General features: G+C 43.3%; 1 long non-coding RNA gene across 1 annotated transcript; it reads right to left on the bottom strand.

Moving 5' to 3' along the window:
* Positions 1 to 1,479: 1,479 nt before the first annotated feature.
* LOC100517727 (uncharacterized) lies at positions 1,480 to 18,266 on the bottom strand. The gene is made up of 2 exons (XR_305775.4): positions 17,932 to 18,266; positions 1,480 to 2,259 (listed from the first exon to the last, which is right to left on the bottom strand). It is a non-coding gene; the product is annotated as an uncharacterized LOC100517727 (long non-coding RNA).
* Between the last annotated feature and the right edge of the window lie 2,258 nt (positions 18,267 to 20,524).

Raw genomic sequence — 20,524 nt, 5'->3', positions numbered from 1 at the left:
GCTGTGAGCAATCACTAAGTTATTCACAGATTAAAATGAATATGTGGCTTAGGGCAACTGAGCTAGATGATAAATGACCACATGACGACCTGCATGTGGTAGCCAACTGATTTAGGAATACTTTCACTCTGATAAAGCCCTTTTCCTGGGACTTTGAGTTGCACTGTCAGCAATTCTTATATCTACTCACATCCAAGGGATACAGCTAGCCCTGTCTAGCGAAAGGTGTCTTGTCAACGTCAAGGCAATAAATACATAATTTAATTGTTCCTCTCTCTCTCGCTCTCTTTTTCTTGCTGTACCTGCATCATTCAGAAGTTCCTGGCCAGGGATCAAACCCACACCACAACAGTAACCAGAGCCACAGCAGTAACGATGCCAGATCCTTAACCTGGTGAGCCACCAGGGAACTCCTAATTATTCGTCTTTGCTTTCACTGGTTTTAAAGAAGAGCTCTGTGTATGTTTGAAATAATTAATGAGCATTTCATTTGAAGAGAGGACCTATCGTATAATGGCAGTGTCTGCAGTTCCAGGTTTTTTTTTGTTTGTTTGTTTGTTTGTTTGTTTTTTTTGTCTTTTGTCTTTTGTCTTTTTTTAGTTCCAGGTTTTGAATCCTTACACCATTATTTGTCATGTCCTTCAGCAAATTATTTAACCTCTGTCTCCATCTCCTCCCCAGAAAAAGGAAGGTGTTAACCCCCTCTCTCTCTGGGGCAGGCGAGCCTGTCCCCGTGGGTGTTGGCGTTGAGCGCAGTAACAGTAAATGCTCAGAAAGCGCTGTTTTTACTCATGGACCCTGAGAGTTTCAAGGAGAGCACCTGCCCTCACGCACAAAGCATCATGGCAGCATTGTGTCTGAGACAAGCCCAAGAACATTTGGCTACTTAGAGCTCATTTATTGATATCTGAAAATATCTGTCATATATCGTGCGTGTCAAGACAAGTATTTCTTCTATAAAGAGCGGGAAAAAAAAAAAGCCTTTATGGAGAAATCTAGTTAATAGGAAAAAATGTGCAGGAAAACTTGCAGAAGCCACATAATTTCCCAAGTCATTCTTTTTACCTAGTTCTACATTTGCCTTCTCTTCGAAAATACTCTTTCCTTAGACTTTGAAAGCTCAAAGCAATACTTCTAGAGCATATAAATATTTACCAAGCAAAAACAGACTCCTCTTTGTATTAGAATTAGTTGTAAATTTTTAAAGTCTTTCTGTTTGTTCGTTTGCTTTCTGGTGGCATAAATATTATTCACCTAAAATACCAGAGAAAACTTTTTTTTTTTTTGGTCTTTTTGTCTTTTTAGGGCCACGCTCGAAGCATACACAGGTTCCCAGGCTAGGGGTCCAATAAGAGCTGTAGCTGCTGGCCTACACCATAGCTGAAGGCAGCGCCGCATCCTTAACCCACTGAGGGAGGCCAGGGATAGAACCTGCGTCCTCATGGATGCTAGTTGGGTTCGTTAACCACTGAGCCATGATGGGAACTCCGAGAAAACTTTTAATGAGAGCACATGTTTACAAATGTTTGAAAATTTTTATATTCTCTGGAATTTCCTGAGTATATATTTATGACTAAGTATATGTTTCTGCTATAAATACCGAGATATGACATAATATACACATTAGACAGGTTTATATACAATGTCATGATGAAGCCACTATTGAAATTATTCTCAAATAATGAAAAAAGAAACCAGCTAAACAAAAACCAAAAGGGTGATTACGAATGATGAACAGTTATATGGTGCCTCATGGTAGTTTTGATTGGCACTTCCCTAATAATCAGCAATGACGGACATCTTTGTGGACTTGAATCTTTTTTTTTTTTTTTTCTGGCCACACCCATGGCATGTGGAAGTTCTTGGGCTAGGGATTGAACCCGTGCCCCTGCAGTGTCCTGGGATGTTTAACCTGCTGCACCACAAGGGAACTTCTGGATTTGAATTTTAAAATGCAGTAAATCTAAATCGACTGGGTGGCAGCAATCAGGCTTTTGTGCTGCCTGAGGTTTGCAGGCAGCCTTGGTTCCTCCTTCATTTTGTGGCACCCAAGCTCTTCTCATTGTGAAAGACCAGCCATCTGAAGAGGGAGGCTCACACAGAGTTTGCTCTTGCTATACGGTTACCCTTTGAAAAAGTCGGTGTTATTTTCAAATATAGCCATTTCCTCCAGATGCAGAGAAGTCTGTCGCTTTGGGGACCCTCCTGGTGTCCTTTAAGTTTTGGCAGACATCCTGGTTTCTTTGAGTCCCTGGTACGCTGAGGAAAGAGAGAAAAGAGAGATGAAAGTGTTTCTGCTAAGACCTCTGCAGACCAGGGCCAAATGCCCGGGCCTGGTCCTACAGCCTCCAGGGGGTGTGACGTGCAAATCTCGGCGTGAATGACTGATTTGCAACGGTAATAATCTCAAATCCCCCAAATGCATAGCATGTGTATGACAGATATAAAAACTATTTTTAAATGGAGGGAAAACTAATTGAGATATTCAGAGTGGCCACACATTAATATACCAGTGACTTTAGCTAATTTTTTCCTCTGTAGACATTTTCATAGATGTCACCAGTATCCAGAGGAGAATTTGCTGTGTTTCCCTAGACCATGAAGTCCTTCCTCTGTGGGGCGTCACGCAAGACGAATGTCCGAGGAATCCTCGTTGGGAAATGCTCTTATCAGAAGGCATAACCCTAAATGCAAATTAATAGCAACACAAAAATGTGTGTGCAAGTTTATTTTCAAGAAATTAGACAGCTCCCAGAGAGACAGTCAAAGCAAGACATATATCAAAGCGTTGGGATAACTGTGTAAAAAACTTACATAAAATATCTCTTTCGCTTGTGATTCTCTGGGGAACTTAATCCACATATCTACCAATTTTATATTAAATCCTTCTTCTCAAATCAGAAACTTTGTGTCTTTTTTTTTTCCTGAGATAAGGTGAAAAGTGAACTGTTATTACACGATGGAAGACTGGCTTCTAAAGATGTCTCCACCACAGTAAATCCATTAGAATACTAAGTAAAATATTTGCAGGCGTATCTTCAAAGATAATGTAAAAGCACAAAATAGAATTTTTTTTTTTTTTTTTGTCTTTTGTCTTTTAGGGCTGCACTCGTGGCATATGGAGGTTCCCAGCTAGGGGTCAAATCAGAACTACAGCTGCAGGCCTACACCAGAGCCACAGCAATGCCAGATCTGTGACCTACACCACAGCTCAGGGCAACGCCGGATCCTTAACCCACTGAGCGAGGCCAGGGATCGAACCCGCAACCTCATGGTTCCTAGTCGGATTCGTTTCCACTGCGCCATAATGGGAACTCCACAAAATAGAAATATTAAAATGAAGAAGAAAATCAAGAGTGCAGAGAATGCCAGGGAGGGCACAGGCTCTCCTTCCCATGTTCTGGCATCTCTACAGATGATCTTCAATTTAATTTTCAATCTTTTGGAGTATGAATTTATAATCTTGAAGTACTGAATGATTTTTATTTTCTTCTCTTCACTTTTGCTTTTTTAAAAAAATTTTAATTTTGTTTTTTTTGGGCCACATCCACGGCATATGGAGGTTCCCAGGCAAGGGGCTGAATTGGAGCTGTACCGCCAGCCTACGCCACGGCCACAGCAATGCTGGATCCTTAACTTGCTGAGTGAGGCCAGGGATTCGCACTCGAGTCCTCATGGATACTAGTTGGGTTGGTTAACCACTGAGTCACAATGGGAACTCCCCCACTTTTGTTTTATTTCAGTTTTCTCAATGAATATACATTTCATATAACCATATGTATCTTGTATTTCTAAGCATCATCATGTGAAATGTATATCCTACCAAGATGATATGTCTCATTAGGTACCATATAATATACCAAAAGGTAAAAATAGCAACTCTTTGTGTGGTGGGGATATGACTGATTTTTAAAATGTTGTTGTCACTGTTTTCATGTTTTATACATCTGTTTACATTAAATTTCTAACAGAAAAACCTATTTTAATTGCTAAATAGGTCACATTGTGTGGATGGGCCGTGCAGCCCAGATCGCTAGGGTTTGAATCTTGGCTTCTCCACTTCCTTCCTATGTGATCTTGGGTAAGTTGCTTAACCCGGCTGTGTCTCAGGCTTAACATCTGTAAAATGAGGGAAATAGGAGAGTGACGCCCACAGGCTGGTGAGTGGGGTAAACGAATCACTGTGTCGAAAGTACCCGGAGCATAGCCTGTGGTCTGAACACGTTAGCTCTGACAGGGATTACTGTGGTTATTTTTAAAAGATGTTTTACTGCAGTACAGCTGATATACAAATATTATATAAATCAGAGGTGAACAAAATAGTGATTTGTAGTTTTTCAAGGTTACACTCCGTTTAGAGTTATTATAAAATATTGGCTACGTTCCCTATGCTGTACAACACATCCTTGTAGCTTATTTTTTATAGAGTAGTTTGTACCTTTAATCCCTTACCCCATATTACCTCTTCCCCAGTCCCTCTCCCCACCTGTAATCACCAATTTGTTCTCTCTATCTGTGAGTCTGATTCTTTTGTGTTGTATTTACTAATTTGTTGTATTTTTTAGATTCCACATACAAGTGATACCATACAGTATTTGTCTTTCTCTGTCTGACTTGTTTCACCAAGCAGAATATCCTCCAGTCTCCTCCAAGTTCACCCATGTTGTTGCAAATGACAAAATTTCATTCTTTTTCATGGCTGAGTAGAATTCCATCGTACATACGCATACACCCCACCCCCCTCTTCTTAATCCATTCATCTGTTGATGGACACATGTCATCTCCATATCTTAGCTATTGTAAATAATGCTGCTGTGAACACTGAGGTGCATGCAGCTTTTTCCGTTAGTGTTTTTGTTTCTTTTGGATATATACCCAGGAGTGAAATTGCTGGGTCATATGTTAATTCTACGTTCGGCTTTTTGAGAAACCTCCATACCGTTTTCCATAGTGGCTGCGTGAATTTATAGTGTGCAAGGGTTCCCCTTTTGCCACAACCTTGTCGGCATTTGCTAGTTGTGTTCTTTTTGGTTATGGCCGTTCTGACAGGTGTGAGGCGACGTCTCCTTGCGGTTTCGATTTGCATTTCGCTGGTGCTTAGCGATGTTGAACATCTTCTCATGTGCCTGTTGGCCATCTGCATGTCTTCTTCAGAAAAATGTCTGTTCAGATCGTCTGTCCAGTTTGTAATCAGTGTGTTTGTTTTTTTGATGTCGAATTGCATGAGCTGTTTATATATGTTGAATATTAACCCCTTATTGGTCATGTCAATAACAATTGCAATATTTGCAATTGCAATGCACATATTTTCTCCTATTCTGTAGGTTGTCTTTTCTTTTTGTTGATGGTTTCCGTTGGTGTACGAAGCTTTAAAATTTAATTCTGTCCCATTTGTTTATTTCTGTTTTTATTTCCTTTAGGAGAGAGATTTTAAAAAATATCGCTATGATTTATGTTAAAAAGTGTTCTAGCTATGTTTTTCTCTAGAAGTTTTATGGCTTCTGGTCTTACATTTAGGTCTTTGGTCCATTTTGAGTTTATTTTTGTGTATGGTGTTAGAGAATGTTCTGACTTCATTTTTTTTTTTCACGTGTAGCTGTCCAGTTTTCCCAGCACTGCTTACTGAAGAGGGGATCTTCTCTCCGTGGCATATTCCTGCCTCTTTTGTTGTAGATTAGTTGACTGTAAGTGTGTGGATTTACTTCTGGCTCTCTATCCTGTTCATTGACCTAGGTTTCTGTTTTTGTGCCGGGACCATACTACTTTGATGACCACAGTTGTGGAGTAGAGACTGACACAGAGAATGCGATTCCTCCAGCTCTGCTCTTCTTTCTCAGGATGGTTTTGGCTATTCAGGATCTTTTGTGTTTCCAAACAAATTTTCTGAATTACTTCGTCTCCTCTGTGAAAAATGCCGTTGGTATTTTGACAGGGATCACACTGAATCTGTATACGTGTGTGTGTAAATATATATTATATATATATGTATGTATATGAATTTAGAGTTACCACAATCTCAAGCTCATGAAGCACTTGGAAATTCCTTGCTTCACATCTTAAATTAGAAATTGCATCCTCAGAGTTCCCATTGGGCTCAGTATGTTAAGGGCCTGAAATAGTGTCCATGAGGGTGTGGGTTCAATCCCTGGCCTCGCTCAGTAGGTTAAAGATCTGGAGTTGCAGCAAGCTGTGGCATAGGTTGCAGAAGTGGCTTGGATGTGGCCTTTCTGTGGTGGGCAGCTGCAGCTCTGATTTGACCCCTAGCCCAGGAATATCCACATGCTGCAGTTGCGTCTGTAAAAAGGAGAGAAAGAATGAAAGAACGAACGAAGGAAAGAAGGAAGGAAGAAAGGAATTACCTCCTGCACAAAATTATCCAGACTGCCCACATTAGGATCAAGTGTCTTTCCATCCCGTGGCCCCACAGCTTCCTGATGAGGCACAAATCGGCTCACAGCAGTGGCCCCCCCCCCCAAAGGTCCAAGAATGCTGGTTGTAACTCTTGGTCCACAGTGGGCTGCGCCTAGCTCTGTGCACATAATCGAGCTTTGTAAATAAAGAGATGCCTTTAGCACCGTCTATAGAGAACCCTAGGCCACTTGATTCATCAGGGGAACGAGCTCTGGGCCTTTGCCTTAGTAGTTGGTGAACAGGGCCCCTCTGCAGCCTCTTCTGCTGACTGCTGGGCCCAGAGCACTGGGTTCCCAGAGGATCCCTGCCCACAGCATCAGCAGCACCTGTGAACATGATAGGACCACAGATGCACAGATGCATCACACACTGGCAGAATCAGACCTCAGGGTGAGGCCTGGCTGCATTCTAATACCCAGCTGCTGACTCTGACCCCCCAGAGGCCCCAAGGAGTCTGAAGGAGCAGCTCTGCTTGCCGCCCACTGAGCCCAGCTGACAGGGACGGACCTCGTGCCAGCAGAGGGAAGCAAAGGGCAGCAGAGCCTAGACAAGCTGAGGGGGAAAGAGGAACCCCGGCCGGCAGCTCTGGCCCAGCACATCCAGGGCCAAGTGCAGATGCAGCTTCCAGAGGGAGGGGATCCCAGATTACTCAGACTCTGGGTTGAGCTGGGGACACAGAGCGTGGGTGGATCAGTGGGGGGAGCTGAAGAGGAGACCAAACTTGACGTCATGTCAGCGAATCAAGCAAAGCACAGTCCTGACTGAAGGATGCACTCAGGGCGCAGTAAGACCTGCCTCAGCCTTCCCTTCGGGATCTCATCGCGAGGCTCAGAAGCCCGGCTGTGGGACTTGCAGTTCTCACTCTCAAATGTACAGGTAATATTGGGGCAGCTTTCGCCATAATGTTCTGCCCCCTGAGCCCTTTACTCATCCTTTAGTTTCTCAGCTCATGCAGGATAGAGGAGGGGTAATCTGAAATTCTGCCTTCTTTGCCTGAAACAAGGCTCCTCTCAAAGTTAAGGCCCGGCTGCTTTTATTTCTGCTGTGCTTACTGAATGATACGACGGATGTGAAAGTCCTTTGCAAAGTACACACTGTACAGATGCAAGCTACTGTTGTCACAAGGGCTCCAGTGACCAGACTTTGTGTACCTACGTCCCCACATCAGATGATCCATCTTCTCAAAGATTTGTTTTGTGAAAGGCAGTGTGGTTATTAGATTGGGCCTGGCCTTTGGACTGTAATAGGCTGGTTCAATCTTAGGTCAGTTAGTTACTTTCTGCAGGATGCTGCATAGCTGTTGACTCTTGTTAGCCTCTGAAATAAGACTGAGATCATAAAATCTGCCACAAGGATTAAGTGCAGGATGTACGTGGTGATTGATGTACACAGGACAGGCACACAACCACGCAACTTTCTTTTATAAGATAAGACTAAGCAGGCCGAAAAAGGGCTCAGAACATCAGACGAAGTGATAAAGTTAAAACATGTGCCACTCCTGTTCCTCTGTTCTGCTTCTGCTGCTCACTTCCCATCCTAAATTAAAAGCTGATTCCTTGGAAAGGCCTTCCAAGCCAAATCCTTATAAAACCCATCCTTCGTTCCAAAGCCTCCTGCTTCTTCCTCTCACTTTGGTCACGCTGGGCCCTCAGCTTTCCTCAAATGTCACATCAAGGGGCGGTCTTCCTTGTCACCTCACCCAGCTGAGCTTCCAAAACTCTCCATGCCATCACCCCTCTTTCTGAATTTACTTTTCTCTTTGAACTTCTAATCAGCTAATATGAAATGTTTCTTATTCCTCTTCCTTGTTTCCTGCTCCCTCATTGGAGGGTCCACAGGTTAGGGATTTGGGTCTCTTCTGCTCACTCTTCTAAATCTGGCACCCACAGTGCTGCCTGGTATATGCTAGGTGCTTATTTTGTTGAATGAAAGGATGAAGTATGGTTCTCATGACTCAAGACGAGTGCTCTGGGATATAAGTGCATTGCAGTTACTTTAGAAAGGAACTCGAAACTCTAAGAAGGAGCCAAGAAAAAGTAGAAAATTCATTTGCAGAGATGGAAGTTGAGTTAAAGGCACTGAAGAGCAGAATGAATAATACAGAGAAGAGATTCAGGTTAGAATAATGGAAATCATCCAATCAGGACAGCAGACAGAAAACCAAATGAAAAAACATGAAAGCAATATAAGGGATCTATGGGATACCATAAAGCAAGCCAATCTGTGCATAATAGGGATTCCAGAAAGAGAAGAAAAAGGAAAGGGGATTGAAAATATATTTGAAGAAATTATGTCTGAAAACCTTCCAAATCTAAAGCAAACAGATATCAAGGTGCAGGAAGCACAGAAGGCTCCAAACCAGCTGAAGCCAAACAGGCCCACAGCAAGACATGTTATAATAAAAATGGAAAAAGTTAAAAATAAAGAGAGGATCCTAAAGGCAGCAAGAGAAACACAAAGTGTTAATTATAAGGGAACCCCCATAAGTCTGTCAGCCGATTTCTTTACAGAAACACTGCAGGGCAGAAGAGAGTGGCAAGATATATCCAAAGTTCTAAAAGGGAAAAATTTGCAGCCTAGAATATTCTATCCAGTAAGGATATCATTTAAAATAGAAAGAGAAATAAGGAATTTCTCCAACAAACAAAAGCTAAAAGAGTACAGCAATACTAAACCCATTCTAAAAGAAATACTGAAAGGGCTCCTCTGCATAAAAAAGAATTAAGGAGAAATAGGATGGAGGAAATCACAACTGGAAAGCAGTCACTTAAACAAGCCAGCATACAGATCTAAAAGGAAAAAAAAAAAACCTACTGTAAAAGCAGTGATAAACACAAGGAACAGCAGAAGGACAAACACGAAGATGTTTAAAAAGGACTTCAAGGAGTTCCCGTCGTGGCGCAGTGGTTAACGTATCCGACTAGGAACCATGAGGTTGCGGGTTCGGTCCCTGCCCTGGCTCAGTGGGTTAACGATCCGGCGTTGCCATGAGCTGTGGTGTAGGTTGCAGACGCAGCTCGGATCCCGCGTTGCTGTGGCTCTGGCATAGGCTGGTGGCTACAGCTCCGATTGGACCCCTAGCCTGGGAACCTCCATATGCCGCGGGAGCGGCCCAAGAAATAGCAACAACAACAACAAAAAGACAAAAGACAAAAAAAAAGACAAAAAAAAAAAAAAAAAGGACTTCAAGATCATAGATGAGAGGAAGGAAAGTCAGAAGATCTAGACCATTTCTTAATAACACGTCTGAGCCTATATGACCATCAGGCTAAAGTAAGCAGACATAGGAAGGGGCTACCATACTTAAAAACAGGGCAACCACAGATCAAAACCGAACATTACATTCACAAAAACTGGAAATAAAAGTACTCAAGCATAAAATAAATGGAAACCATCCAACCAGAAAAAGAAAAGAAGAAAAGAGACATAGAATCAACTGGAAAACAAGGTGTAAAATGGCAATAAATACATATCTATCAATAATCGCCTTAAATGTCAATGGACTGAATGCTCCAATCAAAAGACACAGACTGGCAGATTGGATAAAAAAGCAAAAGCCTAAGATATGCTGTCTACAAGAGACCTACCTTAGGACAAAAGACACATATAGATTGAAAGTGAGGGGATAGGAAAAGAGACTTCATGCCAATGGACAAGACAGGAAAGCAGGAGTTTGCAACACTCATATCAGACAAAATAGACTTTTAAATGAAGGCCATAAAGAAAGACAAAAAAGGACACTTTAATAATCAAAGGATCCATTCAAGAGGAAGATATTATACATGTCAATATACATGCCCCTGATATAGGAGCACCCAGATACCTCCAACAAAAACTAACAGACATAAAAGGAGAAATTGATGGGAACACAATAATAGTAGGAGGCTTTAACACCCCACTCACATCAATGGACAGATGCTCTAGACAGAAAATCAATAAAGCAACAGAGATCCTAAAGGACACAATAGAAAAATTAAACTTAATCGACACTTTCAGGACATTACATCCAAAAAAATCAGAACATACATTCTTCTCAAGTGCACATGGAACATTCTAAAAGAACGATCACATACTGGGGCACAAAACTAACCTCAACAAATTTAAGAGTATAGAAATTATTTCAAGTATCTACTCTGACCACAATGGCATGAAACTTGAAATCAACCACAGGAAAAGAAATGAGAAAAAAGTGACTACCTGGAGACTAAACAACATGCTACTAAAAAACCAATGGGTCAATGAGGAAATCAAAAAGGAAATTAAAAAATACCTCAAGACAAATGATAATGAGGACACAACCATTCAAAATCTATGGGATGCTGCAAAAGCAGTGCTCAGAGGGAAATTCATAATGACACAGGCTTTCCTCAAAAAAGAAGGAAAATCTCAAATTGACAACTTAACCCACTGCCTAAATGAATTAGAAAAAGAAGAACAAACAAAACCTAAAGTCAGCAGAAGGAAGGAAATCATAAAGATCAGAGAGGAAATCAATAAAATATATATTCAAAAAAACAGTAGAAAAAAATCAATAAAATCAAGAGCTGGATCTTTGAAAAGGTAAACAAAAGTGAAAAACCTCTGGCCAGACTCACCAAGAAGAGGAGAAAAAAATCTAAATAAACAAAATAAGAAATGAAAAAGGAGGAATTCCCGTCGTGGTGCAGTGGAAAAGAATCCGACTAGGAACCATGAGGTTGTGGGTTCGATCCCTGGCCTTGCTCAGTGGGTGAAGGCTCCTGTGTTGCCGTGAGCTGTGGTGTAGGTCGCAGACACAGCTCGGATTGGGCGTTGCTATGGCTCTGGCATAGGCTTGCAGCTGTAGATCTGATTAAACCCCTAGCCTGGGAACCTCCATGTGCCTTGGGTACGGCCCTAAAAAAACAAAAGGCAAAAAAAGAAAAAAAAAAAAAGAAAGAAAGAAAGAAAAGAAAAGGGAGAAATCTCAATGGATACTGCAGAAATAAGAAAACACTTAAGAGAATACTATGAACAATTCTATGCCAACAAATTTGACAACCTAGAAGAGATGAGCAACCTTTTAGAGACTTTTACAGCCTCTGGCAAAACTGAACCTAGAAGATACAGATCAACTGAACAGACCGATCACTAGAAATGGAACTGAATATGTCATAAAAACACTCCCTACAAACAAAAGTCCAGGACCAGATGGCTTCACAGGTGAATTCTACTAAACCTACAAAGAACTTATACCCATCCTTCTTAAACTTTTCCAAAAGGTTGAGGAGAAGGAATACTCCCAAAGACATTCTATGAAGGCACCATCACCCTAATACCAAAACCAGAAAAAGATACTACCAAAAAAGAAAGTTATAGGCCAATATCTTTGATGAATATAGATGTAAAAATTCTCAACAAAATTTTAGCCAGCTGAATCCAACAACATATGAAAAAGATCACACACCACGACCAAGCAGGATTCATTCCAGGTGCACAAGGATGGTTCAACACATGCCAATCAATCAACATCATCCACCACATTAACAAAAGTCAAAAACCACATGATCATCTCAATAGATGCAGAAAAAGCATTTGACAAAGTCCAGCAGCCATTCATGATAAAAACTCTTACCAAAGTGGGTATAGAGGGAACATACCTTAACATAATCAAAGCCATTGATGACAAACCCACAGCAAATATAATACTCAATGGAGAAAAGCTGAAAGCCTTCCCACTAAAATCTGGAATAAGACAAGGTTGCCCACTCTCACCACTGTTATTCAACACAGTACTGGAAGTTGCCACAGCGATCAGACAAACAAAAGAAATAAAAGGCATCCAAATAGGAAGAGAAGAGTAAAACTGTCACTCTATGCAGATGACATGATACTCTCTACAGAAAACCTTAAGGATTCCACACAAAAACTACTTGAACTGATCAATGAATTCAACAAAGTAGCAGGATATAAGATTAATATTCAGAAATCGGTTGCATTTCTGTATGCTAACAATGCAATATTAGAAAAGGAATACAAAAATACAATACCTTTTAAAATCGCACACCAAAAAATTAAATTCCAGGGATAAACCCGACCAAGGAGTTAAAAGACTTATATGCTGATAACTATAAAACATTAATCAAAGAAATTAAAGAGGACTCAAAGAAATGGAAAGCTATTCCATGCTTCTGGGTTGGAAAAATTAATATTGTAAAAATGGCTATACTACCCAAAGCAATCTATAGATTCAATGCAATCCCTATCAAATTACCCATGACCTTTTTCACAGAACTAGAACAAACAATCCAAAAATGTATATAGAACCATAAAAGACCCAGAATTGCCAAAGCAATCCTGAGGAACAAAAACCAAGCAGGGGGCATAACTCTCCCAGACTTCAGGCACTATTACAAAGCCACAGTCATCAAGACAGTGTGGTACTGGTACCAAAACAGACAGACAGACCAATGGAACAGAATAGAGAACCCAGAAATAAACCCAGACACTTATGGTCAATTAATCTTCGACAAAGGAGGCAAGAACATAAAATGGGAAAAAGACAGTATTTTCAGCAAGTATTGCTGGGAAACCTGGACAGCTGCATGTACATCAATGAAACTGGAATACACCCTCACACCATGCACGAAAATAAACTCAAAATGGCTTAAAGGCTTAAACATAAGACAAAACACCATCAAACTCCTTGAAGAGAAAATAGGCAAAACATTCTCTGACATCAACCTACAAATATTTTCTCAGGTCAGTCTCCCAAGGCAACAGAAATAAAAGCAAAAATAAACCAGTGTGACCTAATCAAACTGACATGCTTTTGCACAGCAAAGGAAACCATAAAAAAACCAAAAAGACAACCTACTGAATGGGAGAAAATAGTTTCAAATGATGCAACTGACAAGGGCTTAATCTCTAAAATATACACAATGGAATACTACTCAGCCATAAAAAAGAACAGAATAATGCTATCTGCAGCAACATGGATGTAACTAGAGACTCTCATACTGAGTGAAGTAAGTCAGAAAGAGAAAGACAAATACCATATGATGTCACTTATATCTGGAATCTAATATATGGGCAAATGAACCTTTCCACAGAAAAGAAACTCATGGACTTGAAGAACAGACTTGTGGTTGCCAAGGGGAGGGGGGAGTGGGATGGACTGAGAGTCTGAGGTTAATAGATGCAAACTATTACATTTAGACTCGATAAGCAATAAGACACCGCTCTATTTAAAAAGCAAATAGAAAGAAACTCTCCTTCTGCAGTTCCTGCTGTGGCTCAGTGGGTTAAGGACCTGATGTTATCTCTGTGAGGATGTGTGTTTGATCCCTGGCCTTGCTTCATGGGTTGAGAATCCGGCTTTGCCCTGAGCTGTGGTGGAGATCGCAGATGTGGCTCGGATCCGGAGTTGCCGTGGCTGTGGTGTAGGCCCGTTGCTGTGTTGTAGGCTGGCAGCTGCAGCTCCAACTCGACCCCTGGCTGGGGAACTTCCATCTGCTGCAGGTATGGACATAAAAAGGGAAAAAACCTCTCCTTCCTATGTTGCTTTAGGTTTTTGGAACTCTTTATTCGTCTGGAATCAAACCTGGCTTTCTGGCAAAATTCTCCTTTTTATTCACACACTTATGCATTGGGCAAGTATTTATTTAGCAAGGTACTTTGTTAAAGATGCAATGGCAACTAAGACACACAGATTGTGTTTTTCATAGAGTTTATCTTTTAGTGGGAGAAGATAATCAGAAGGACAGAGAGAGAGAAAAAATGGCCCTAAAGGAGATATATGGCTCAAGGAGGATTTTGTTTCAAAGGAAATGTTTACAGAAGCGTGTGTGTGTGTGTGTGTGTGTGTGTATGTGTGTGTGTGTGTGTTTGCACGCACGACCTGCCTCGGTGCGGTGTCCCAGCTGGGGGCAGTCCAGCTCTCCCCATAGCAGCCTTCAGGGATGAACGGAGAGTGTGGTTACTTGAATCCAGGAAGAAACTGAATGTGTGCAGTTGGCCGTTTTGAAAGGAACAGATACCTGGAGTAGAAGCCACGGCCAGACAGCACCTGTGAAGCCTATTCACAGGGACAAACAAAGGATGTGAGTCTAGAATAGATGAGCCACTCTTGCAGCTCAGTATGGAGACGAATAACCCAATAAAACTGGGCAACACGTGTGGCTAGTAAGTACATGAGATGCTCAACCTCACTGCTCATCAGACAAATGCAAATGAAAATCCCTGCTTGCCCTCTAGAAGGGCGAAAATTAAAAAAAAAAAAAATCTGACAATCACATGGATGGTGAGGATATGGTGCAAAGGGAAGCTCATGCTGGTCTGGTGGGAGTGCCAGGCTGGCACAACCATCTCAGCAGCAGTTTCTCAGTTTCTTATACCGTTAAACGTGCACTTACCAGAAGACCCAGCAAAGGAATTTACCACCTGCACTCCCCAAATGAAAACTCTGTCCACAAAAGACTTTATTTGTAATGCCCCCAACCGAACACAACACAGATGCCCATCGATAGGTGAGTGAATAAATGAATATGATGTGGTAATAACCAGCAATACAAGAGGGAAAACCTGTCAAAACGTGCAATTGCGTGGGTGAATTGCAAAGATATTTTGCTGAGTGAAGGAGCCCAGACATAAAAAAGCCTTTAATCCCCAGGACACAACGAAGCCGGAAAGGAGATGGTGTGGACGGAGATGAGAATGAGCTCAACATGAGGGCTAGAGTCTAACATCTTCTGGGGCTTCCAAATCAGGAACAAGAGGGTCCAAAAAGGGGGTGTTGGAAGAACCAGCCAGAGGCATTTACTTGTTACTCATTAATAAAACTCTTGCCCCGAGAATCCCACCACCTCTCATCCACCAGGACTCTGGGACCACAGTACTCTTGGGATTTTCATTCGATAAACACCACTTTGGCATCTCTTACTGGGACAGTCGCAGTTCATATTCTGGCATAGCCACTACATACATTAATATTATATGAGTGTGAGCACCAAATAACAGAGCCTACAAAATTAATATTAGAATGTCCTCAACTCGAAAGACCATGACATTCGCGATAACTAGAATGTTTTATTATTCTATAGAGACTTTGAATATTGCATGGAGAAATCTCAAACTCGTCACAAATAGTTTACTTAAGAACACGAGAGCAAGAGAGTCAGCAGCAGTATTCCATTCTATAAATGCGAGGGCTTTTGTAGAATTAACAAGGACCATTGAAGAGACTGTCACCAGAGAAGTAAGCAGAGAATGCCTTTCTCACGGCAGTGGGGAGACAACCACGCAAAGGTCAGATGTCCTAAAACTAGGAGGCGGTCATACTCAGGTGGACCGCAATATTAGCAGTTATCACTCGTGTAATATTTTATGCCAGGACCAAAATGCAACACAATTGGAAATTAATGATTAAACATTTGAAATAGAAAAAAGAAAGCAAAAACAAAATTAAAAGACACATGATAAACTAGAGAAAACATATGTCCCAGTAAGAGATAATAAACTTAAAAAGCTATAATAAATAAACAGAAATGGAACCAACAATTTTTAATGAGGGAAAGAAATACAAATAGGCATCAAAAATTTAAAAAGTAGTAAAATGTGATACAAAAGATGTAACTGAGGTAGCACACATGGAGACCTGGAGTAGACTCCACTTACAGAGGCTGACCTGCCCCAGGTCCGCCTTCTCTGAACACCGTCCAGCAGTAATGTCTGTGCCAAGGAAAGTCACCCCCAGGCCACAGTCAAACAGGACCATCAGATTTCGTGCCAGGAATGTGTAATTTTGGGATGAGATTTTCATTTTTGATCTGACATGTCTTTTTTTTTAAGTATAGTTGGTTTACAATGTTGTGCCAATTTCTGCTGTACAGCAAAGTGATCTAGTCATACATACATAACCCTTTTTTTTCTCATTTTCTCTTCCATCATGTTCTCTTCCAAGAGTTCCCTGTGCTGTACAGTAGGACCTCACTGCTTATCCTTTCTAAATGGAAGAGTTGGCATCTGCTGTCCCCAAACCCCCAGTCCCTCCCATGCCCCCCCCCTCTCTTGGCAACCCCAAGTCTGTTCTATGTCTGTGAGTCTCTTTCTGTTCTACAGATAGGTTCATCTGTGCCATATTTTAGATTCCTCATATGATATTGCGTATTTGTCCTTCTCTTTCTGATTTACTTCATTTAGTATGAGTATATCTAGGTCCATCCATGTTGCTGCAAATGGTATCATTTTGTCCTTTTTATGGCTGAGTAGTATTCCACTGTGTATATGTACAACATCCTCTTAAGCCACTCATCCGTCAATGGACATTTCCGTTGTTTCCACGTCTCGGCTATTGTGAATAGTGCTACAGTGAACATAGGTGTGCATGGATCTTTTTAAATTATAATTTGGGACTGAGAGTCAAAGGTATTGCTGGCCCCATGCTGCCAGGACCTCAGTGCCTCCTGGGTTCCTCTTCCTCCAGCCTTGGTTATGTGGCTCTCCCCTGGGCTCTGCGAGATATTCCAGTGTCTTTCTAATAAATTCACCTTTTGCTCAAGTCATGTCAGTTTCTATTACTCTCCATGTAAACTGTATTAACAAAGAGTAAGAGAACTACCTCACATCTGAATATGGAATAAAAATATTCAATATTAGACAATGTAACTCAACCAAGTACTCCTTGAAGTGGGGATTTGCGGTTAACTTGGGGTAAGTTCACTGGTGCCTGCTTTATCCCCTGCTAGAGTCCCACCAAGAGACTTATGGCTGTGAACGAATAATGAGAGAAAAATCAGCAACGTCACCTTGAAAACGGAGACTATCAGAGGCCCAAATCTGACATTTTTTCATAACTGCATTGTCAATGGGGAAATGCAGAAAAAATATTTTGGAGTCATATATTGGACTTTCTGAACCAGTACAAGATGGGAGGCAGTGAAGCAGGTGGGGAAAACGTTAGTATTTCTCCCTGGGCCCAAATATCCAGGATTCACTCAACAGAAAACTAGGCAGGCGCCCCTGCTGCTCAGAGCAGTCCCCGGAGTTGGCCGTAAGCGTGACTTCTTCCACCCGCGCCACCTGCACGGGCATGGATCTGCCGAAGGACGAGTGACGGCCACATTCTGGAGGTGGGTTGGAGCATGGGGTGCGGTGCGTTCCTGCCCAAGAATGCGTAGCTCTGCACCTGCGATGGGGCCAGCTTTCGCTTCCAAGCCCTGTCCGAGAACTACTGGCGGCCTCAATTTAGTAGCAGTTAGGAACCCTGGCCAAGCCCCCACGACTTGCAGCCAACTCCAGCCTGGGACGCACAGGCTCGCCCACCTCCCCACCCCCCACCGCCCCGTCTCTTTCTGGGAGAGAGTGGCAGAGCTGCGGGGCCAACCGCACGCCCACACTGTTTGAGACTTCAGGCTGAGACCCGAAGACTTATGTTCTAAGGTGGGTCACTTTGCAAGTGAAAAGGGACACATATCAACTGCGGGAGCTAGAGGTGTGGCCTCTGTCAGCCTGTGACAGAAGTAAACCCGTCTGGACCCAAAGGAAAACCAGGGCGGGGCTTACCATCGAGGATCAGATGACCGGAGAAAGCGTCTCTGAGGAGCCAGGAGCCCGCAGAGATGCAGGGAAAGGTGACCTCCAGGAAGGGGGCACAGAGAGCCCTGGAGGCAGCCAGGAGGGCGGGAACTGCTGGCTCCTGCTCTCCTGGGTGCGTCCTGCGTCGTCAGGACCGTTTCACTTCCGGCCATGGCGTGTCAGGGTGCCAGCTGTCCGATTTCTTATCCACTCTTCTGTGGTTGATGTGCGCCCCGGAACTGGGACAGTTTAGGGCACTGGACACAAGGCCAGAAACCCCAGCAGGGCTGCAGGGAAGCTGGTGCAGCCGCTTCCCCAAGGCCCCGCCCCCAGGCCTTCAGGCCCCGCCTCCCCAGGCTCCTCCAGAAAAAACAAATCTCTTCCCCACACGGAGGTCTTTGATAAAAATGATTATGTTTTTAAGGTAATTAAAGTGGTGATGACGTTTCAAAAAGGACTGAACCGAGATACGCTGCTTGGAGAAAGGGAAACTGGCTTTGCCTTTTTCTGTAGTTTCCCCTCATTGGAGGAGTCCGCTTGCCAAGCGCACAGCAGATCATGACGATGGCTTGGAGTTAATAATAGCGGTAACAGAGATAATTCCAATAATAATAATAACTCGTGTCTATTGAGCGCCGGGCCTCTGCACTGAGAGCCTCATAGCTCACAGCGGTTGTGAGACGACAAGGGCAACCCCGCCCTAAAGATGGGTTGGCGCTAAGTCACCTGCCTGAGCTCCCCCAGTGACGGCTCAGGCTGGCCTGAGCCCACGGCTGGCCAGTTTGAAGGTCATGGTCAAAATGGCACATCTGAGCCAGAAGAGCTCTGGGCTCGGACGAGCGTCCAAACAGAAGCCTCCTCGGTCTGCAGTTTGAAGAAAGCACCCCCAACCCTGCACCTCTCTGCAGAGAGAACCCCGTGATCTGTGCGGTGGACTTGGCAGGGCACGGTGCAGGGGACAGCCGAGCAGGAAGCTGTTCCCGTGGGGAGGGTTCCAGAAGCGGGGTGCACTGTCTGGCAATAAACAGACCGTCTGCAATAACTGCCCCAGTGCACATGCGTCGCTCGCTGGCTTCCTGAGAGAACGATCATTTCACGAGGTTTTATTTTTTCATAAATACACCCTCTTTCCAAGAGTCTGCATCTAATGTTAAAACATTTTAAGAAGCTGCCACGGCATAAGTTTCATAAATCTCCAGTTTAGAGGGAGGGGAGAACTCTCTGTAGTCAGTGCGAGTAAACGAAATACTTTCCAGGTCTGCGTGGAAAAATGACTTGTCCCTGCACGTGGACCAAGGAGACAATCCACGAACCCCCCACTCGCAACCGGGATTTAACCGCGGGCGCCGGGCCGCAGAGCTAGAGCTGCTCCCGCACCCTCTGCAGAAACGCGCTTCCACCCGGAGCTGAGGGGCGGGACGGGCCCCTGAGCGCTGGGCGTCTTCCTCTCTTGGCTGATGGGCGCAGCGGGGGCCCGGTTCTCACGGGCAGCAGTGGGATGGCCAGCCTCCCCGGATTCGCACAGCCTGGAAGCAGATGTGGCCCAGGCCGCCCGCGAGCACGGGGAGGGGAGGGGAGGGGGGGCGGGGGGGACAGGGGACGCGGGGCGGGTGGGCGGGGGGGGGGGGGGCCTGGGCTGAGAAGACCGTGGGGCCAATCAGGCATCTTTTTCTCAACCTCTGAAACAAAAGAACTCGAGGTCTCTCGCTTTCGAAAATGTGGCTTTTTTAAGGGGAATTCACACATCTGGAAATGTTTTAAAAAATAAATCACTTCTTAACTGAAGCGCCCAATGGCGATTTTTTGGCAAGTGGTGTATTGGGGTGACTGAGGAATGAACTCCTGGCAAACAACGAGCTCAAGCTCCCCTTCCGAGCTCAGCACATCATTCGCTGTATTCTGAGAATTATTTTGCCTGAATGGTTTCAAGGGTTCTGCCTGGCAGGAAATGAGTTGTGGGGGAGGCCCTGGAGCTTCTGGGAGCAGGGAGACGCCTGGGCCTCTGTGTGGAGTCACAAAGCTTTACAGGAAATTGTCTTTGCACACGTGGTTAAGGGTCTTCTTCCCACAAAACCACAAAGTCCAAATCTGTGAAAAACCCTATCTGCTGAGAGCACAGAAACTCCTCAAAGAGAAACAGGAAAACACTAAAATGGAATTGAACACACACCTTTTTTTTTATTTGAAAGAAAATAGAACAACTGTGTCAAGACCTCCCAGGATGCAAACCTCTCTGCGGAAAAAACAAAAAAGCCTTCTGTTTCCAGCTTTTCATACATTTATGAAGTGTGATCTTAGTCCTTCTGTATATTTATGGCAGAAGGCACATTTTCTGTGTCTGTGTAAAGAGGGAAAAACAACAGAAGTCAGAAACCCAGCATTATAATTACCTTCGCAGTGATGAACAGTCAAGTGTATTGATCTCAGTCCACAGTGAGAAGGTACTGACGAACAAATGAATCAAGGCCCTGCAAGCGATACCGAAACACAGTTGATTAACTTTGCCTGTCTCTTCCTTGTGCACGCATCTGGCTTTACTAACAGCTCTTGAGAAGACCTTAGGGAACTCGAGACGCACATG

Source organism: Sus scrofa, chromosome 9 (genome assembly GCF_054392235.1).
Source record: "Sus scrofa isolate SSC_HxYL_T2T_F1_AM1 chromosome 9, Sscrofa_HxYL_maternal_Yorkshire_Landrace_v2.0, whole genome shotgun sequence".
NCBI lineage: Eukaryota > Metazoa > Chordata > Mammalia > Artiodactyla > Suidae > Sus > Sus scrofa.
This window is presented reverse-complemented; position numbering and strand designations above follow the sequence as displayed.